The sequence below is a fragment of the Rattus norvegicus genome, chromosome 16 (assembly GCF_021556685.1).
Source record: "Rattus norvegicus strain SHRSP/BbbUtx chromosome 16, alternate assembly SHRSP_T2T, whole genome shotgun sequence".
NCBI classification, from domain to species: Eukaryota; Metazoa; Chordata; class Mammalia; order Rodentia; family Muridae; genus Rattus; species Rattus norvegicus.
In genome coordinates, this window is record NC_141549.1 from 12,726,518 (window position 1) to 12,748,146 (window position 21,629).

At 42.8% G+C, this 21,629-nt stretch overlaps 1 protein-coding gene across 8 annotated transcripts in view; it reads right to left on the bottom strand.

Moving 5' to 3' along the window:
- The window catches only part of Ccser2 (coiled-coil serine-rich protein 2), a 112,961-nt gene extending 94,840 nt beyond the window's left edge, over nucleotides 1-18,121 (bottom strand). For 3 of the 8 annotated variants that reach the window (XR_015639407.1, XM_087588231.1, XM_087588233.1), the window contains exons 1-2: nucleotides 17,903-18,121; nucleotides 4,880-4,990 (exon numbers count right to left, since the gene is read on the bottom strand). The gene's annotated coding sequence lies outside the window, so the exon portion shown is untranslated. 8 annotated transcript variants of the gene reach the window in all.
- Between the last annotated feature and the right edge of the window lie 3,508 nt (nucleotides 18,122-21,629).

The following is a 21,629-nucleotide window of genomic DNA, read 5'->3' on the forward strand; positions in this document are numbered from 1 at the left end:
AAAACAAGTCAGTGGACCATTAGAAAGACGTCTGGCAAGTTATGGTAGTGCCTGGGATCCCCTGCCTCAAAAACATACACAAGGTTTATATTACAAAGTCTGTGTATCAGTAAGTCAGCAAAATACTGGATTATAAAAAGGTGACCAGTATTACACAGATTTTGTGTCCTTGGATAAACTGAGTGATCAGACCAAACAAATCATGCAGATCATGGTCAGTGGTCCACAGAGAAAGAACAAGAGAGCTGGAGAGTTGGTTCAGAGCTATGAGTAAATGCTGCTCTTCCCAACACCCAAGACAGTGGCTCACAACCACCTCCTAAGGTGCTCCAAGGGAACTGAGTTCTAGTCTCCAAGAGCACTCACACACACACACACGCACACACACACAGATGATACACACACGCACACACACACACACACGCACACACACACACACGCACACACACACAGATACACACACGCACGCACACACACACGCACGCACACACACACACGCACGCACACACAGATACACACACGCACACACACGCACACTCACACACACGCACACACACACAGATACACACACGCACACACACGCACACTCACACACACACACAGATACACACACGCACACACGCACACACACACACACACACACACCGTTCACACAAGATGAATACACATACATAAAAGTAACGAGAATGTTTTAAAAGACACAATCAGAGCGGGCTGTGACTGAACAGCAGGCCCCTCCGTAAACTGAGCTTGGATTTCGAAGCCCTGAGACTACAAACAGTAAATTCCACTGATTAAGCTACTCAGTCTCAAACCGTTTCTTACAGCTGCCCTGTAACAAACTGAAATCTGCACAAACAGAAATTACTTTAAATAAACCTTTTTCGTTTTGTGTTTTACAAGGAAAATCAGTACAGACCGTAAGACAGTTTTCAGCAGATTTACTAATATTCGATTGTTTTGTAAAATTAATTTTGTATACCTGAAGCAATCTTTTCTGGGTCCTTGCAACAACAAGAATAGACTAGAACATATCAAAGAGGAATAACAGTAAAGGAAAATGTTCCAGTGAGTTTCTGTGAGTGTGCAGACCAAAACTCTCTTTTCTTTTAAAATATGGCCCCTTTAAACATACTGAGCACTATAAGACCTAAACACATACGACAGGAAACATTTTCTAGAAATTTCCAAGAAACTTTTTCCTCCCGAGTGTTTCTGGAAGACCCAACAACCCACAAACTTCTTAATTTGAGATAACACTGCCACCTAATGGCCAGTACAAAGAACTGAATGCTTTTCTGCCTTGTTCCCCCTCCTAATCCTCAACCAACCAGGATGTAGCTGCTTTAACCTCAAAAGCTTACACACTCTTAAATCACCAGCCAACTCTTCAACATCGTGAATAATTTTATCCCATACAGTACTTTCTCCAACATCACCCACGTTATTTCATAAGACAATATAAATGTTCTATATCTGTTCTATCTTGTCCATAGCTGCCCTGCCAATATAGTAGCTGCCAGCTAGATGTGGCTATCACAGTGCAGTAAGTCATACAAAATGGGAAGTCCTGAGCTGTGTTAAAATAAAATGCCTCCCTGCTGTTGCTCTTGGTTGTTCCCCCAGAGGTAGAAAGTACATCATTCCTACTGGTAAAGACACCATGCCCTTCAGACACAGGACCCCGAGGACCCAAACTGTATCTGCCCTGGAAGCCTCCTCCCTGAGGACTAAACTTCATAGTACGAGAAAACGCCATGAAGACTTCCAAAGGAGGGAAGCAACCAATAGTTCTAGCCAAGTATGAAGTACTCCAGACTCAACTGGGTAACGGCCGCCAGCCAAGTTCATACACAGGTTCTTGGCACATTTACCTACCCACTTCAGTCCTTCCAATTGGTAACTACACTAGCCAGTGAGGCCATGGGTCTCAGAAGAAGACCTATTAATACCACTTGCTTAAACCACTATAATTGCTCACAGCATTCTAAACATTTATTTTTATAACTACAGTAAGTATAGAGCTGATCCTCATCAAAGAAGCTTCTTTTTGCTGCAGAAGGAAACCTTTTCAGGAAGGTACAACTAGTCAAAATAAAAGCAAAAACTGACCAACTGATACATCTTCAACACAACTCCTTCAACCAAGGCTCAGGTTATATCTAGAATGAGGAGGTAGAGGGTTTGTAAGACAGGGGCCCAGAAAATCTGTTCTAAAATTGGTGCTTTCTAACTCTGACTGGAGGGCTAAGCTACATTCATGCAAGCTCAGCACCATGGCTGCCTGAAGAGGACCTGAGACAACTCCCACAGTTAGCCTCCCAGTGCAGAAGCGGAAACTTTCATGGTGCCCTGGTGCTACCTGAAGAGCTACAAGCAATTAATAACTGCTGCGAGGGTTGGGGATTTAGCTCAGTGGTAGAGCGCTTGCCTAGCAAGCACAAGGCCCTGGGTTTGGTCCCCAGCTCCGAAAAAAAGAAAAAAGAAAAAAAAAATAACTGCTTCGAGGAGAAGGAGTGGAGGAGGAGAGAAGGAGGAGAAGAAGAACTCCCTTCCCCAGGAACAATACCCAGGATTGTTTGCCCAATACCAAGTGGCAACCCTAGAAACAAATTATCTAGAAGAGAATACTGAACAGTTGCTTGTATTGAACAGCGGGCTGTATTTGTATGTTGATTTGTTTATATGTGTATGCAACAACAATGAAGAGGACAAGGCCTTAAATTGGGGGAGGGGGCTGGATGAGGGGTAGAGGGAAGAGGAGGAAGAAATGATGTAATTATAGATGTAGAAAACAATACATTGTACAATGTTATGCTGAGTCCTCTGTCCACATCCCTGCTGTCAACTTTTCTAGCTCTTTCAGATATCTCAAGTTTAAAGAATACAATGTTTGAACAGTGTCAAAATTCTCAAACACATCCAGTCCTTTCAACACTGCTACCTCATTTCCTAACACAGAACCTTACCATCTTTTTAAAAAATTTATTTATCACTCCTACTGTATGTGTGTACACATGCTATGGAGGGGCAGGCTCATGCCACAGTGCAGGAAGTGTGGAGCTCAGAAGTGGGGTCTCTCCTTCCACCGCTATCTGGTTCTGTTTTCAGCCGTCCAAACCTACCATCACTAACCAATATTCCAGCACAAGCCAGCCCTAATTCCTTGCTTCTCTTTTGCTCTCTTTGATCCACTCTTTCTGTTTTCCCAGAACTACTATTTAACATTATAATATGCTGGTCTTAAAGTCTCCCTGTGTTTCTCCAAAATGACTCCAAACAGAGCTCAGAGCAACTGGTATTGGTAGGCACTTGTATGTCAGGTCTTCGTATCTCACACTTCTGCAATGTTCATTATTTGAGTACTCAGACTTAAGTAAATTAACCTTTGAGGAAGCATCGTCTATCCGGACACAGAGCTGATTAGTGAGGTCAGCTAAGATGGCAAAAGCAATCTGGGCCTGGTGGCACAGCTTATCTCCCAGCAATTGGAAGACTAAGACAGGCGCACCATAGGTCAAGGTCAGATTCAACTATGTAGGGAGTTCAAGGCCAAGTGAAGCTTCTTAGCCAGATCCTGCCTCAAAAATATAAAATGGAATAGGGATAGAGTTCAATAACAAGGTAACTTGCCTAGAATGTATGACACCTGGGTTCATTCTCCAGTACAACACACATGCGCATGCGCGCACACACACTCACGCACGCACACACACACATCACACACACACACACACACACCACACCACACACACCACACACACACACACACACACAACACACACACAACACACACACACACACACACACACACACACACACACTCCAAAACCCTTCAAAGTTTAACTTTTTTATTTTTTCCCACTGTTCCCTACCAAGCCTTTAGGAACTCTGACCATACTGTGCCCTTTCAAGTTTCTTTACCAAAGTGTGCTACTCACTTGGCTAAAGTGACGCTCAACCGTGGTACTCCTTGAAAATTTCTCTGAAGCCTTCTCCATTCCAGTGAGAAGGCCCTGGGATGGCTGACAGAATCCCAGTACATTCCACCTGTGAGTTCAAACCGATGCACTACAAACTACATAAAGACTTTCCAAGGTAATATCCAAGTAAGAATCTACTGGTAGCCATGTGAACACCTAAGTTCATCAGAGAATGAGTAAGGATCAGAAAGCAACAGCAATAGCTAATTTAAAAAAAATCCCTTTGTAAACTGCTTCAAACTATGCATTCATTTTCCTGAAGTGAGTGCTAAGTCATTCTAAATACAAGGAACTCAAAACTTTTGACCCTTTGTTCCTGAGGCAGGTTCTCCCAACACAGCACACGCAGCCTTGAATCCTCCTCCCTCAGCCTCCAAGTGCTGGGATTACAATGTGGCCACCATGCCAAGAAACTCTTACCTTTTAAAGCACTTTACTGTGCAAATGTTACAAATCAGACAAATTATATCTAAGAGTTATTGTTGGCAATCAAAGGAAAGTTTCCAGAAACTAGAGCTTTTCCATACCTCCACTCAGGTTCCAAGAAGACTTCTTCTATCACTTCAGAAACACCTTAAACGTGATGTGGGGCTACAATAATGATGTTACCACCCCGGTATAGCTTCCAGCATGCAGCAATCCTATAAGGTTTTCCTGGCTACTGACAGCTAAATAGCTTCTCTTCAAAGCACCACTCAAGAATAAGCCTAAAATCCTCCACACTAAAGCTCATGTTCTGTCTACTGTCTCACAAGCATTCTGCAGTTGAGGCACTGAGAGCCATTAGGGCACTAAGAGCCAAGTTCTTACTTGGAAACTTCTAACACCTTTTCCATTCCACTAGAAAAATCATCTGCTGGGGTTGCAGAGATGGCTTAGTAATTAAGAGTACTTACTGCTTCTACAGTTGTCCCAAGTTCAGTATTCCAGAATCCACACCAGGCAGCTCACATCCTCCCACAACTCCAGCTCCAAGGGGTCTAACACCCTCTGGCCTCTAAGGTTACCTGTGCATACATGGTACATATAAACTCACTCAGACACATAAACATATGGAGTTAAAAATAAATGAATAGTAAGATTAAGGTTGTTTCCAGCAATTCTCCCAACCAGAAATCAATTCCTGTGTTTTTTCCTAATAACCTTAACAAATAATATTCTCTGAAATAAAATGTGGTGTGATGGTTTCTATATGCTTGGCTCTGGGAGAGGCCCTATAGGAGGTGTAGCCTTGTTGGAGTGGGTGTGGCGTTATTGGAGTGAGTGTGGCCTTGTTGGAGTAGGTGTGTCACTGGGGGCGTGGGCTTAAGACCCTCATCCTAGCTGCCTAGAAGTCAGTCTTCCACTAGCTGCCTTCAGATGAAGATGTGGAACTCTCAGCTCCTCCTGCACCATGCCTGCCTGGATGCTGCCATGTTCCTGCCTTAACAATCATGGACTGAACCACTGAACCTGTAAGCCAGTCCCAATTAAATGTTGTCCTTTTCAAGGCTTGCCTTAATCATGGTATCTGTTCACAGCAGTAAAACTCTAACTAAGACATTGGGAAAAAGAAAAAAAATATATAACAATGCATCTAGTGGAGATATTGGGAAGGTAACCTTTAGTAGATGGAGAAGACTTAGCCTATGGTTCAAGAACTATTCTAGGGAAGTCAACACAAAAATACTATCCTTATGGTGTTCTTTTATAACCACTACGTGTTTCCTGAACACAAATTATATAGAAAATCAGAGACTAAGCAGATTTACTCTGCAGGGGCATTTTATGATAATCTATTCTGACAGACAGTCCAAGAAAATGGAGAAGGAACAAATCCATCAAGACTTGACAACTAATGGCAAACAAGAGACAAGAGAACAGAGACCCAGGAGTATCTAAGTAACTGTGTCACCTTACCCAAGACAGAAAACCAAGAAAAGACCTCAAAGCCAATGAAAACAAATGAAGAGAAGAGAAAGGAGACACAGGTGATGCCTCTGAAGGGGACATGGATGATGACTCTGAAGGGGCAAGGGATGAGAGGGTGTAGTGAACTCAAAGGCTCACAGTGGGTTTAAGGAAACAAAGATGTTGTCAGGGAAAAACAATGATTCAAACAAGAAGGGCAGAAGAAAGAATGTGGCAGGCATTTGGAGGAGAATGTAAAGGCTTCGGGGCTAGAAGATGTATGAAGCAGAACACAGGGGAGTCTGAGTAAGACTTTGACTCCCAGGTTTTGATGTTTGAAGACTTTATTCTGTTTATATTAGGAAGAAGGCATATAGCTTTTCCCCTCAAGAAAAATACTTTGAAGATAAGGTATTTGATAAACTAGATGACAAGATAGTTAAGGTCAAAACTATTAAAAGAGGACTTAAAATCATATAAAAATAGTAATAAAGACATAAAAGTGAATGGTGGCAAAAAAAAAAAAGGCAAACTTTAAAGAATATATGTGACAGATATTCACCATTCCAAGATGCCTGCGACATTATGGTATAATGAGAAATCTGGTCTCTCCCCTGGATTCTTGGGAGACAGCTATTAAAACCCCTAGAATCTCCACAGTGATGAGTGCTTCCTTTGTATGCTAATGGGAGTCTGTGCCCTTATATAATCTCAGGACAAGGGCATGATTAGAAAGGTGGACTTTCTGCTCATTCCTAAACTTCCAGAGAGGGAAATGGGGCTGAAGGTCAAGCTGATCACTAAAGGCTAACAAGGTAATCAACTGTCCCCACATTATGACACCTCCATAAAAACACAAAGGACAGTGTTCAGCAAGTGTCTGGAGTGCTGGACATGAAGAGATGCCTAAAGAGAGGTGTGCTCAAAAAGAACATGAGCTCCTTCCCATGTGCCTCCCCTAGCCCTATGGCTATCCACCTACACCTTTTGTAATAGCCATTATAATATCCACGAGCAAATTAAACTCCAGGAGGAAGTCAGATAAAGCCTGATTTATAGGATACGTCAGTCATAAGCACAAGCCACAAGGGCAGGGGGTGGGGTTGGGGGAGGGGTAGTGCTTGCCATGGCCATCTGAAGTGTCTGAAGTAGAAGGGAACTCTTAGAAGATTAAAGCTTTATCTGGTAGGATCTGATGCTGCTCTAGGAAGGTACTGTCCGACTCTGGCTGCTTCCTGTCTTCCTGTAGTGCATTTACTGTATCTATACATGGTATCACAATCACCTATGGCTTTGACCTTCTCTTCCTTAGCCTCTTGCTCCTAGTCCTACTAACAAGTCAGGACCACAGCAAGTTGCCAGAAAGCGTCTGGTGAATTCTAATGCTGCACAGTAACTCTAACTGTCGGAGCACAGAGAACAAGTGACCTATGAGATGGTGACAAGAACTAACAGTGCTGTTAGTGGGTGGGCCACGGTTAAGGAATGAGTTGTTCGGTTTGAGTTTCGATTTTTTTTATGGGTTTTAAGACAGGCTGATTGTCAGATTAGGAATATACGGGAGAAATATACAGGAGAAGATAATGAGAACAGCAGAGGAAATATCTAAAACACAAACAGATCTGCCATGTATAGTAAAATTGTCAGAAAATCTTACTGTTGGCTGTAAGAATATTTAAATTAGTTCTCTAAGGTTTTTTCTTATGGCTCTGTCTTTAAGAATGTTATTTGAGCCAGAGATGGATGAACATGTAGAAGTACTTTCTGTACAAATCTGACCACCTGAATTCCATCCCCAGAACCCAGAGCAGAAGGGGAGAATCAATTTTCAGACATTGTCCTCTCATGCCTACACTCATCTTATACACACACACACACACACACACGTAACGTTATTTAAATTGTTTAAATGTACTAATCAAAACTGGATCAATATTGATATTTTACTTAGTCATCCAATGAACAAAAACCCAGAGTATCTGTGACCTAGAACCATAAACTAACAGGGACGAGTCAGGAAAGCAAACTTTCCTAGAAGCGACACCTGTACTCCAAACAGTGTAATAAAGTTAACATCAACTGCACTGTGAGATCCTGTCTCAAACAACAACAAAGAAAGATGAACCAATTTAACGAGGTACTAAGATGCTGAAGGACAGCGTAGAAAATGTGGACCCAGCATTGTAAAAGAATGTACATTTCCAATGTCTCAGTTTCCTAGAGCCACAACAGACAAGAAGCAAAGGAGCTCACACAGGATTTTCTGTATTTACCTTATAATACTAAAATGAAAAGCATCAGGTAAACAGAATTTTCAAGGAAATGGTGTGTGGGCACAAAATGAATAAAAGACCTAAAAGAACGAAATGTAATTTCCAAGGTCAAAAAGCCAAGATGACAACAACCAGGACCTGCTCAGAGTCAGAAATCCTAAAGTCAATAGCATGGACGGAGACGGCCAAGGAAGAATAGCATGGACGGAGACGGCCGAGGAAGAAGACTAGGGAGCATCTGCAAAGCTGCCCACTGCTCAACGAAGAACCACCACAGACGCAGGCCGCAGACGCAGGCCGCAGACAGAGGCCGAGGGTGTGTCAGACCAGGTGTGAGCTCACCTTAGATACAGAGATTATCGTCAGGTACATGTATGGGTATAATAACATAGCTACTGTTGGTAATGTGTCCGGTACACTGGGAAAGGGAGGCACTACATTTTCCTCTGAAATGTGGATCATGTACATCAAGTACATTTTATTGGTTTCATTTTTTAACTCCATTCCTTTTCTAAAAGAGATACCTGAGAGTAAAAGTACCACATCAGATAAGATTACAAATCTGTAGGATGTACACTAGAACCAACACTGAACAAAACTGCTAAAACTAATGTTAGTAAGTATGAGGCTATGGTGCTGATTCCCTAAGAAGTCACTAAACTGTGAACAATTTTGAACTGATGATAATTCGCCAACCCTCCACTAGAAAATAATGAAAGGGCTGCGTTATTATACCCATCTCTCAGCTAGTCACTGTCTTTATCTGAAGAAAGGGAAGAAAGAAAAGGAGGAAACACACATGGGCATATGCTATAGTTTAGATGCAAAAAGTCCCTCACAGGGCATGTATTTGATCACTTGGTCCTTCTATAGTACTATCCTGAAAGACTGGGACCTTTTGGAAATGGTAACTAAAGTGGACCGTGAGAGTTTCTCAAGTGGGCCCAGCTGATCTTCTAGCCCGAGTCTATTTCCTGAATGACATAATGACATAATGACCCCAGCAACCTCACACTTGGTTGGGGTGTCTTTCCCACCATAATTAACTGTACTTTTTCAAGCCCTGAGCCATGTTCTGTCAGGTAGTCTATCACAGCAATGAGAAAATGAATGCTGGTTCATGTCTCAGCCCTTTGGCTAGGATCAAGAGTAATAATGACAGAGATAGAGCACTTAAATTAATTCATATGTGCCTCAAAGAAGTGGCCCTTGCATTTTTTCCCTTTTTTGGATCACTCCATTAACTGCATAAAATTTAAGTGTATATGCAAAGACATTATAAAATACCAGTATTTTAAAATACCAACTGCTTGATTTCACATGCCTCCACTGCTACCTTTCAAGTTGACTAATTAACAAACTCCTTGAAAATACTACCTACCCCACTGTCTGATTCCCTTCTGCCAACTCTCTCCATGTAATCCAAATCAAAGTTTACCTCCACCACTTCCCCAGAAACCAAACAGTTAAACCTAATAATCAACACTTAGGCCTCAACCTAACATAATTGATCACTCTCTCCACCCTTAAAAAACATTTAAATTCATGGACACCACTCTCTTTCATTTTTTTTTTTAATCTTTCTCTTGGTTTTGAGGTAGGGTTTCCCTAGCTGTCCTAGAAACACTAACTCTCTGCCTGTGTGGTATGTGTTGGGGGACGGGGTCTGTCTGTCTGTATTTCTCAGTATTCTAAGATCTCAAGGAACATCTCTGGACTTCTCCAGCCACACTCACTTCCAAACTCTATTACTCAGTTCTCTGAGCATTAAATGCTATCTGCCAATCACTGGAAATTTGTATCTTTAACCCAGACCTCTGCCATGAATTGCAGACTCAAGAACACCTGTATACCTACAATGTCTTCACAGCTAACTTAGCATATCCAAAAGTAAGTCATTAATTATTTTCCCCTCAAGACCTGCTTCTTATGTAGTCTTACTTATGAGTGTCAACTCTGAGTTTTTCAGGCCAGATCTAATCTATCATCAAATCTATCTCTGTAATCAAAATGTACACAGAATTTTTAATATTTCTCCCAACTCCTGTCTAAAATCAGTACCATCACTGACCAGATTTACTACTGCAGCTGACTAAATGATCTCGTTCTTCCCTAATGCTGACATTCTCTACTTAGCAGCAAAAAGAATCATTTAAAAAAATTGAAGTCAAGGATGTCACTCAGAGGTGGAGACCTCAATTTCCAACTGGGAGAGCCTAAATTTAATCTCCAGCAAAATAAACAAGCAAACAAAATTGAAATTCTAAATTGTCTTTGCACTTTTAGAGTCTAAACAACCAGAGACGGTCTGACTCCCTTCACCCAACCTACCTAGCAGACACCATTTTCTTCCAATCACTCCCGACAATGCCTCACTGACACATCCCTCACTCTGAAGGAGAGCAAGCAAACCCAGCCCAGGGACCCTATTCCACGGTTAGCAAATGTATCTCTCCACTAAGGGATGGGAAGGTGGCTTGCTCAACAAAGCCCTTACTGTTGAAGCAGGAGGACCTGAATTCAGACCCACATCGCCCACATAAAAAGTCAGGCATAGGAAGATGTATCTGTGATGTGATTGCTGGGTAGGTGAAGCAGGATCCCTGGAGCCCAATGGCCAACTAGTCTTGCTGAACTGATGAGTTTCAGGCTCAACGAGAGACCCTGCCTCAAAAACAAGGTGGAAATCAACAAAGAAAGATACTCAACACCCAGCCTCCACACAAATATGCACATAAACATGTGCAAATAAGCATATGCCATAGAACACACTAAAAACTGTACATTATAAAAAGCGTTCTCTTTTCTGGAGTCTGCACAGACCACACTTTGGCTTGCCTAACCATCTCGTATAAGCAGCTCCCCAGCCATGTTCTTCCCACCTCATTCTGCTTCTTCCACAGACTATTAGAGCTGACATGCTACATACTTATTTCTTTTTTATTTTCTCATTGTATGTAAGCTCCAAAAAGGCATATAAATTGGTTAGTTCACTGCCCTGTGCTGAGCAAGTGCTCGCCCACCTTAAATGCATTGATCCTGAGTCCATTCAGACTTGGTCTGTTCTTAAAGCAAAGACTGAAGAAATTAGCAGTGCAGAAGTCTCAAATCCCAGAGAGCACAGACTGCAAAGGCCACACAGTCAAGCACCTAACTCTAGCTAATGCCAAAAATAAGGGTTGACAAGTCCAGACTATGATGAAGCAGAAAGTGGGGAGGGCAAAGAAAAAATGGCCTTTCTGCCCCTCCATCCCTTGAAAAGAAATACCACCTGCTTGTTTCCTGTAAGCAGCCCTACCAACGACTCTGTCTAAAATAACACCAGCCCCATTCTACACACTTAAGAGCTGTTATGAATAGTTCCTGCCTTTCTCAGCTGTGGTCTTCTGAGAAAAATGTAACTCTCAGCCCTAACACTGGCTGCCAAGACATAATGGTCTGAGAAAGCTCTCAAATTTCCACAAAGCACTCAGGCTGCAACCAAATATCATTAATATGATGACAAGAACTAGTCAAAAACCCTTTTGATGCCTGCCTCTTTGCTGTCCCTCGAGTATACTACCAGCTCACTCATCAGAGATCGCATCTTACTGTGGGGAGGTGGGGAGGCGGGGAGGTGGCGAGGCGGGGAGGCAGGCAACCCCAAAATCATGGGATTAGAGACTGTTCCTTCTGCGTTTGAAAGGGTGGAAAACACTGAGAAATGGCAAACATCTGGTAGCACACAAGATGTCCCCTGGCCTTTTCAATACCCAACATGAAAACAGAAACTATGGACCACCAAGCTTCTGCGTCACCAGGGCTACATAGTAAAACCTCAACTCAAAAAAAAAAAAAAAAAAAAGTTGGAACTGACTGAGTAAACTTAAAACAATCCAGGACATATTCTATATGCTCATACAAAGATTCTTGATTATGTGTAATAATCAGTCCCATTTTAAAGCCAAGAATCCCCAAAAATGGTCCACTCATATTCAAACTAAGCTACCAATCCAAAAAAGAAAAAAAAAAATAGAAAGAAAAGAAGTTCTCATGCAGGCAGCCTTTAAGAATCCTATATCTCTTCATAGCTCAAGGCCTCCACTTAAGCAATCTGAAATCTCTAAAACCAAAGGTTCACTCTGAGACGTTAAATCAACTAACTCACTAGACAAGCGCTAAACTCAAAAACTACAGATAATATTTTCTGACCAGCAATTTACTCATAAAGAAAGGAACATTCTGACTGGCTGGTTTCTTAGTAGGCTGCGTGACACCCTAGTGTCGGCAACCTAGCAATCAGAAGTTACAAACCAAAAGAGACAGGAAGCTACAGAATGTTGAGAAAATATAGGGGTGGGAGGGTTATCAGCACAACAGAAACTGTCACCTGAGGACACATCAGCCAGAACTAACTAGAACCTGGAGTGGTGTTCCAAGTGCAGAGTGTGATCGTACATACGTCCTCGGGCTCTCTCACTTAAGAGATCCCTCAAACCTATAAGTATCATATCCCAGGGCTTTCCTTCTTGGTCACTCCTTTGAACTAGGTGATTTCTTATTTCCCAGAAGTCCCTTGCCTTCTTACAGTGTCACGTTATCCAGTACTCACTCATACTTCGTACTCAGCCCTATTATTGACAAGCACACAAATAGATAGGGATTAGATGTGCCACAAAATTAGGTACAATATTATCACAGAGCAATAGAAAAATAAGAAAATATATATATATATATATTCTTCAATCTCAGTTCTTTCCAAATTGCCAGTCCACATTCTCATCCTCTTACAAAGGGTTACTCAGTCTTTTATCTTTCAAGAGCTATGTTCAATCCCCATTTCCAACTCAGAGTCCAGACTTAATTTCATATGATCTATTTCTATTACCTCCTATGAGAAACACAGTTTAATATATTTCTACATTGTTACATCAGCCATCTCCCCAAGAGATACCATACAGTATTCTTAAAACCAACAATCTTCAAAGATGACCCTCCAACCATATTCAAACTAAGCTACTAAACTACACAAAAAGGTAAACAGAAGAAAACTCTCAACTATCACAAACTGTTGGCTTGGTTCTAAATACATATCTTTCAAATGCATAGAAATCGTCCAATCTTTAGCACGGCAATAAGATAATATGCCTTTAAAGTGAAGGCAGACTATCTATACCATGGCTTGCTACAGACACCTACTTCAGCAGATCCCTTTACATCTCATCCATAAAATGACTACAAAAAGCCTACTTTCTAGGTGGTAGCAATTAGAAACAAAGGCATGTCAAATATCAATGTAGCATATCTGATAACTATTGTTCTTGGCTATCTTATCTGTCTAGAATACATCACTTCCCAAAAAGAGAGCAGATAACAAGGCTTTGTTTCATAGCTTTTTAAAAGGTTAACAATTCAAGTTAAATCAGAAATGACCTTCTGGTCAACCCTGAACAAACAACAACTTGAACAAATACACTACATTCAGGAACTCTTTGGTTTGTCTAAAATGTACCACAATTTTAATGCATTATCAATTTAGTGTTACTTTAAGCATTCAAAAGTAAATGTATACCTTGATAAATATCAAAAATTATAAATCATATCAGCAAAAGCCTGTCAAGGTATTCAAGAATATTTAAAAGTGCAATGGGGGTCCTAAGACTGAAAAGCCTGAGAACCACCCTGCTAGATATTCAAAGTAATAGGATTTATCTTTCAAAAGCAAGCACCAACCAGAAACATGGCTCACGCCTGCAACCCCTGCTGGACGATGGCTCTAGAAGCTAAAGAGGGTGGATGCTCCAACGGTGGGGTGCCATCATACTCAGACCTCACAATTAAAAGACAAATTTACCAAGGATTTAAAAGTCAAGTATTCTAGTAAAATTTTAAAAAGCTACCAAGTGTTTGGTACTAAAAAGTAAGTCAGGCCTGTGATTCATAGAAGGTCCAGTAGGAAGGAACAGGATTCACAGTCAGACAAGGTTTCAGGAAACTCTGTCTCAATCCATAAATATAAAAAGTAACAAAGATAATACCTGAAGTGCTAATGCTAATAAAGTTAGTAAAAATATTTCAGGGGCTTTGGGTAAACGACAACCCATTCACAGGGAGGAGAGAATAAAACTGTGATAAACCCTGCAAGTGCCTTTTCCGGGAGACAGAAAGCACTGGGAACAAAAGGCAGTAAAAGTAATGACCAAACTTCTGCTGGAAGAAGAGCAGCTCTTCCTACAGTACATCCAGCAACAGCTTTTGAAACTGATAAAGCTTTTACTCTCTGATGCTGTCATTCCTCCCAACGGCCGTTAGCCTTCAGGGAAAAAAAGATGACTACGTGGTCATATGCGAACTGCAGAATCCTGACAGGACAGGGAGTGGCATTTTAGTAAGGCCATCCGAGACCCCTAAATATACTAACTGCACTACTCAAAAGCAACTCCCGTGTCCACCTAGAAATAAGTACTATTTTCTGTAAGACAGTATAAGTAACCCAATGGTATAAAAACTAGTGAAAAGAAAACCCATCAAATATTAAAACCCAGATTAAAGGTTACATTTACGCACCAATCGGTGGTATAAAATTATTTTAAATTGACAAGGAACAAGGAATAGTTTATTTTGGTTTTATTTCTTGTATAACAAAATGTCTTTTGGAACTAGTGGGGCCTACTGTGCTAAGCCCATAGTTGAAAACTGATGTGCTAGATACATAAATCTACAGTTATCAACTTTTGTCCTTAAAACGCTATCACAGGAGTAATCAGAGCAGCTCTTCTCACAACAGGCAAACCATACGTGTAATTCTAGACATGCTATTAACCATCTGTAACCCAGTTATACCAAAATCTCACTTTACAGAAGGAACGGTGCAGGGTCTCCATATGGTAACCAGAGGCTTGCAACACCAAAGTATAAGCAAGCTCCAGGCCAGCGGAGTGGTAAAGGTTTCTCCCATTTTCCCAAACGAGGTATCATGTTTCCCAGCCACTCAAGGGCTTTCGGTCCGTCCCTAGGAGTGGCAGCTAGGGAGGAGGAAAGCACAAGGACTGCGGTCCAGAACAGTGAGGAGCAAGCAAACACGAGGTCAGAAGCTGTGACACAGAGGTTCGTGGAGACAGAGGCAAGCTGCTTGCTTGTCCATGCTTTAGTTGTTCAAAGTTATTTCATCAGTGAACCAAATAATCTGCTAAGTCTTTCCAACCTAATATCCAATACAGCCCTTTTATAATAAATATCCATTTCTCTCATATCGCACCAAGACGGTGATCCCTTTATTAGAAATTAGAAGCCAGGCACTGATGCCTCATTTCTGTAAACCTAACACTGCGAAGCCTGGGGGATGAGGAGGGGCTGCAGAGATCTGAGCTCAGCCTAAGCTGAACAACCCAGTGAGTTCTGGGCTAGCCTGGGTTAAAAAATGTAATTAGAATTAGGATAGAGGGGAGTAAGAGTGAACTAGAAGGATGGCCAAAGGACATCTATGTTCCCAGATCTGTCCCTTTCTAGCCATAACTGTGGGCAAACCCCTGCACCTCAAAATAAAGTTCTAGACCGACCCTTACTTGCCATGGTCTTCATTCCTCCATCTTCAAGTAGACTGACTTTTTCCCCATCATAACGAGGATGTCATTCCTAACCAGTACCCGTTTTTACTTCATCCTTAAGCAAATACAAGCAGTAATGTTGGGGCTGGAGAGATGGCTCCGCAGTTAATAGCATTGGCGGCTCTTTCAAAGTACCCCAGTTCAATTCCCAGCAGCCATATGTCATCTTCCAACCGTCTGTAACTCCAGTTCCCGGAGCTCTGGCACCCACACGCAGACAGAAAAGCGGGCAAAACACCAAATACGTAAAATTTTTCTAAAAATCATTTTTTTTAAAATACTGATTTTTTTTTCCCCTCAACTTTCTGGTACTGAAAGACAGTCCAAACATATTTAGCTCACCCTAAATCTGCATTCGAGCCTGGACCCTCTCCTCAGAATGCACTGAGTAAACAGATTTGAGCAGTATGTGCTGTAGCAGTAAACTTAAAAAGACACTCGAAAGCCTGAGGGAGACAATATATAAGCAAATCATTAACTCCCAATTGATGAAGTACTCAGTGCAGCCTGGCATGGTGCTACTGGATCAGTGAAAACAAGAGATGAGATGCCCAGACGTCAAGCTCTATCACTCTAGTGGGAATGCAAGGTGTTTACTAGGAAGGCAATTCTGGAGCCAGGAAACAAAGGAAGATGCCATCTTCAGTAAACTGCAAACAGTCCCAGAGAGAGGACCTGTGTAACAGTAGATGAATTGAGAATGCAGACAGACACCAGAAACTGGGAAAGACTGAAGGAATGGAATTGGAACCATGAAATTAAAAGTCTCTTCTTCCCCCACATAGTAAAAGCAATCTGGCAACCAGCAAAAAAAAAAAATCTACCTGAGGGAAGGTAAATAAAAAAAGTTCCTGGTCCCAGGACAGCTCCTAGCTTTCTTGTTATGGCATATTAAACAGGACAAATTACAGGTTAAGGGTTCTAAGTGTTTTTAACCTAGAGATTGAGGCCAGTGTTGTTGAGAACAAGGAAGAAAACCACCATATAAGAGAAGGGCGATGCGCTCTAACAAATTAAGAGAGACAAACATTAATAAAGTCTGGAAAGAAGACTGACTTCACCCATGCAAACCACTTATTAATGTTTACATCCTTACCAATTATAGATTATACATTATAATACCTACTTTATACTTATCCTCCTCATTCAATTTGTTTAAAGTTTTTTAAATCTAAATGATGATACGCTGATCAACTGTCTAAATACATATATTCCATTAATACTTAATGTTCTCGATAAAAAAACAAAATGCTTTATCAAACAGCTACTCTGGGAAAAAAAGGAAATGTTCATTCTCATTCATAACCGCCCTCCCCAACCCTCTGGGTTTTCTTTTGAGACAAGGTCTAAGTAGTTTTTGCTATTCTGGAGTTTGCTCTATGGGCTAGGCTAGCCTGGAGCTCACAGAAATCCACCTGCCTCTGCTTCCTGGATGCCAGGATAAAGGCGTGAAGCCTCCACACCTGGTTTCTCCTTAAGCGAAATAGGACACTCCAATCTTGGACAGCAAAGAATCTGTGCACTAGGAATTTCCATTGCTAAGGCCTACTTTATGATCAGCAAACCTAATTGGCTAGGTAGTCAGCAAAGATGAATTTGCAATTATTGAAATTCAAAATCAGGCTTTATCACCAACGACCACCCCAAATGGATTACCCCCTCCCTTTACTTTGTCAAGAAAGTAGGTACATTTTAAAACTGTATAAAAATAGATGTCAAAAGAGGGAGAGGAGGGGGAAAAAGCATCTGAACCTACAGATACGGTGTAATCCAAAGTTCTCATGTGTTTTAGGGCGTGTCTTTGTTTTGACTCAGTGATTTCAAAAAAAAAAAAATCCCACTCATTCAGGGCTCTCAGGTACTTCCCCTTACCAACGCGAGCATCTAGGCTTTGAAATCCCAGGGCATCTAAGCCTCGCCCTGATTTCCCGGTGCAGGAAGGCTGCAGCCCGGGTGTCCCGCGGTCCCTTCCCGTCTCAGCACCACCGAGCAGGGGCATCCGGCCTGCCCGCTGCACCGCAGGAGGCTCGGGAGAGGGGGCGGGGGCTCCGAGGGTCGTCCCAGAGCACCGACGCCCAAGGACACCCGGCCCTCGTTCCGCCCGCGCTGCGCCCGGGAGCCAGGTAGCCTCCAGCGTCCCGAGACCCCGGCCCTGACCCCCGACTCTCACCGTGCGGAGGTCGCGCTGCCTCCTCGGCCGCGGCCCGGCTGCGGGTCGCCCAGCGACCTGCCGGCCCGAGGGTAGGAGAGAGGCGAAGGACAGTCCCGTCACATCCCCGTCCGCCCAGCTGCCTGCTCCGCAGCAGCCAGCATCGCCTCCACGGCCTGCGGGAGCGCCGGACTTCACCGTCGCCGCGCCCCCTCCCTTGGCCGGCACCTCCTGGACTCCGCCCTCCAGGGCCCGCGCACTACGCGTGCGTCGCCCCGCCTCCCGGACAGTCCTTGCGCAGGCGCGAGTCTCACTGGGCTAGGCCCGCCTCCGGGCCCGCCCCACCCTCGCGCCAGCCGTTCCCAGGCTCCGCCCTGATCCACTGACCTTGCATCTTTGCCCCCTGACTCAGGTCTTTTCTGGTATGAACCTTTCACTCCAGTCTCTTGGCCGACCAACTCAAAATGGCCCTCTGGATTCAAATGTGCTGCTTGACCACGACCAAACCTGTCAGCTCCTGCTCCAGACTACTAGGAGTGATCTGAAGCAACCATGACTTTGTTTTGGCCTGTCTGTGGCTATGCCTCAGCCAGGCATACTGAATCTGAGCAGAGATTGCGATAAAACGCTGAGAGCTGAGAAAAGGAGCTATCTTATGAGGGTGTGGATCTCAATCCCATTCCATAAGTCATCTCTCCAAGTCATTGAGAGTTACCGTGCAAGCCTGCAGTATCTGGCTATCTATTATAAGCGTTGAAAGTGATTATTTATCTGACCCTAGACTGCCTGTTCCCCTCACTAGCCCCAACAGCTCAAATGAAATTAATAACATTGAAAGAGAACTTGGAAAGGCACCACCTCTCCTCCAGACCACTAACATAATTACGCTGTGATAGGGGAGGAGACACTTGTGCCCCTCCCTTAGTCCATCAGACTGTTGGAACATTATACTCCAAATAATTTAAGAAAATAGATAATTCATCCTGGAGAAATGAAAACAATACCGAAGGCCTAGCGCCGTCCGGAGAAGGAGTTTGCCTCTCAGGAATTGCAGCTCTGAGGTCTCAGATCACTTCGCGAGATAGCCTTGAGTGAGCTGAAACAACGCTAGGTCAGCAATACCGCACCGTAACCTAGCGGAGTATTCAATTTACCACTATTTCTAGCTCTCTATTTAAACTTAAACTTCTTGTCAGTACTCCTGAAGGCGGACTTGGTGGTAACTGGACCCCTTTTCTTCCTCCAATTCCCTATGTGGCCATATTGAATAGCTCTCTTTTTTATACGTTCCATTATTACTTGTCTCTTTAATTGGCCAATAGAATAATGATAGGGAGACTTAATTTTGTGGGTGATAAAATGTTGGAAAAGACTAGGGTTACATGTAGTACATTTCTTTGTAGATTAAGTAAATCATTAGGAGAGCAAAGCCTCAGACCTCTGAAATACAGGCTCCAGCACAACACTCATGAATTTATGCTATGCTTTGAACTTTATGCTACAATCAAAGATCAGTTGAGAGATGGGGAAAAAGGGGCTCTTCACAGATTGTCCTTGGGAGCTACGCAAGATGCAACAGGTCCAATCCGCTTTATAAAGACTCTGGGAGGGGGGAGGATGATCTTTCAGTTCCCCAAACCAAGATGAGCTTTGCTTTTCTGAACCACTTGGCTGTTGTCTTGTGACTCCCGGAATATTTGAGGTAAGCATGTATTTTCTTTGGCTGTTTGACGTGGTAGGTCATCACTTCCCTTTCTTCCACAAAGGTAGGATCCTCACAGAATGCTTGCTACATATGAATTTTTACAGGCTTCATCTCATTTTCTGTGTTCCCGTTTTTGTCTTTGTCCCAATTTTCTCACTTCCTTGGTTGTCACCGTGCTTCTATTTCTATTAGGCACTTCTTTCAATGTATGCCCCCAGGGTTTTAATTTACAGGACGACTGAGATGACATGGTGAAGTCAGTGTTCTGAAAGATTATTTTCATGGCTTACATTTCCTGAAAGATGGGATGCCATGTCATGTAGGGGCATATGGAGTGGCACTGGGTGTGTCTGGGAGTAAAGGGAAAAATCCAGACCAAAGCTATTATTGGAATGTATGTGGAATAGGAAGGTAAAGACGCAGGGATGTCTTGAGAATGGCTAGCGTAGGTAATGTCAGAGGATTCTAAAGCATGGATACCTCTCGAGTTGTTTGATAAATGACGGTGGGTTATTTAGATCAGAGAGAATACTGGCTTGGTTTGTGGAAGTTAGACAAAGGGGCAGTTGTAGTTATGGACTTGAAATTGGCCAGAGGCTCTATCACAAGATTGTTAGATGTTCATGAAAGCTGAGTTGCAAAGGAAACATAAACGATGTTCGCCATTTGTTGGTATGCTGAATAGGCAAACCTAAAAATATATATTTAGACACCATTTTAGAATTTTGTATAGAAAATGATTAGGTTATATTTTAAAAGTCTGACACTGGAAGAGCTGTGCATGCTGGAGGCTAAGGGTACGAAAGCAGACCAAGCTAAATATTTGACTCCCAATGTTTAGTATGGCTCAGAATCTAGGAGGAGGGTTCAGTATAACACAGATTGCTGGCCCTAGAATTTCTGAATTCGGTAGGCCTAGGGTGGGGCACAGGAATTTACATTTCAGACAAATTCCCAGAGAACTGAAATACTGCTCTCAGGATCAAACCTGGAGAACCACATGAGTAGAATACCTCTCCCAACAGCCAACGGGACCTGGTGGGGAAAACTCTCCATCAACGCCTGAAGGGTTGTCAAGATACAAAGGTCTAAAGGTCTAAGTATCACGTGTCATGTGAAAAACATATCACGAGTGTGCCAACCTTTGATCAGTAAAGAACAGCTGAGAAAGCCAGAGTGTGACCCCAGCCCATGACCTGAGGAGGAAGACTGACGATGAAAAGGCAGAGGCAGATGGTACGAATTGCTATGATAGGAATGCGCATACGTCGACCAATCCCCTTTGTGGGTTTATTTTCTCAGTGTACAGAGTTGTGTCAGAGCACAGAGGTAGAAAACCCAGTTATCTTGCAGGATTGCCACTTGGAACTACTCGTTAAAAACTGAAATGAACAATAATGGTTAGGTCCACTCTGTAGGTAACCTCACTTGTCCTCAGGCCTGAGCTTCACCCCAGAAATTCTGTGGTGAAAGGAGAGACACAACTGTGTTCTCTGTCTTTCCTTTTAAAGACCCCTGGGCTGTGTTGGACTCGGTTGAATGATACATAATGATCTGTATTTTAGGGTTGGTTAGTTAGCTGCATTGGTTCCGCTTGTAACCTAGTTCCTCTTTGCTTCTGACGCTAAGGTCTGAACTCACGTACTCACTCATGCTATGAAAGAAAGCCCTCCTCCAAAGAGAGAGCTTTGCAGAGAGATTTTTATGGTTCCAAGGCAAACAGCACTGGGAAACAGTCAGTAAGACTCCAGGAAGAATTGGTTCTGGGGGCGATCCTAAATACAACATTAAAGGGTCTAAAGAAATAATCCTTCTCCCCCAGTGTGTACTGAACCCCCGCTGCATGCCAAGTACTGTCTCAGATGTATGGGGTTAGGTCATGAACAAGATGAGAAGTCACTGGGGTTGATTTACTGAAATCTCCAGAAGTTTTCCCTTTAAAGCAACATGATAGGAACTTTTAGCCCCATGGACACAGAAGACTGTCTTTCTCGGTCAAGATCTTTGCCTTAGAGACACATGGATGGCATCTAGACCCTACCC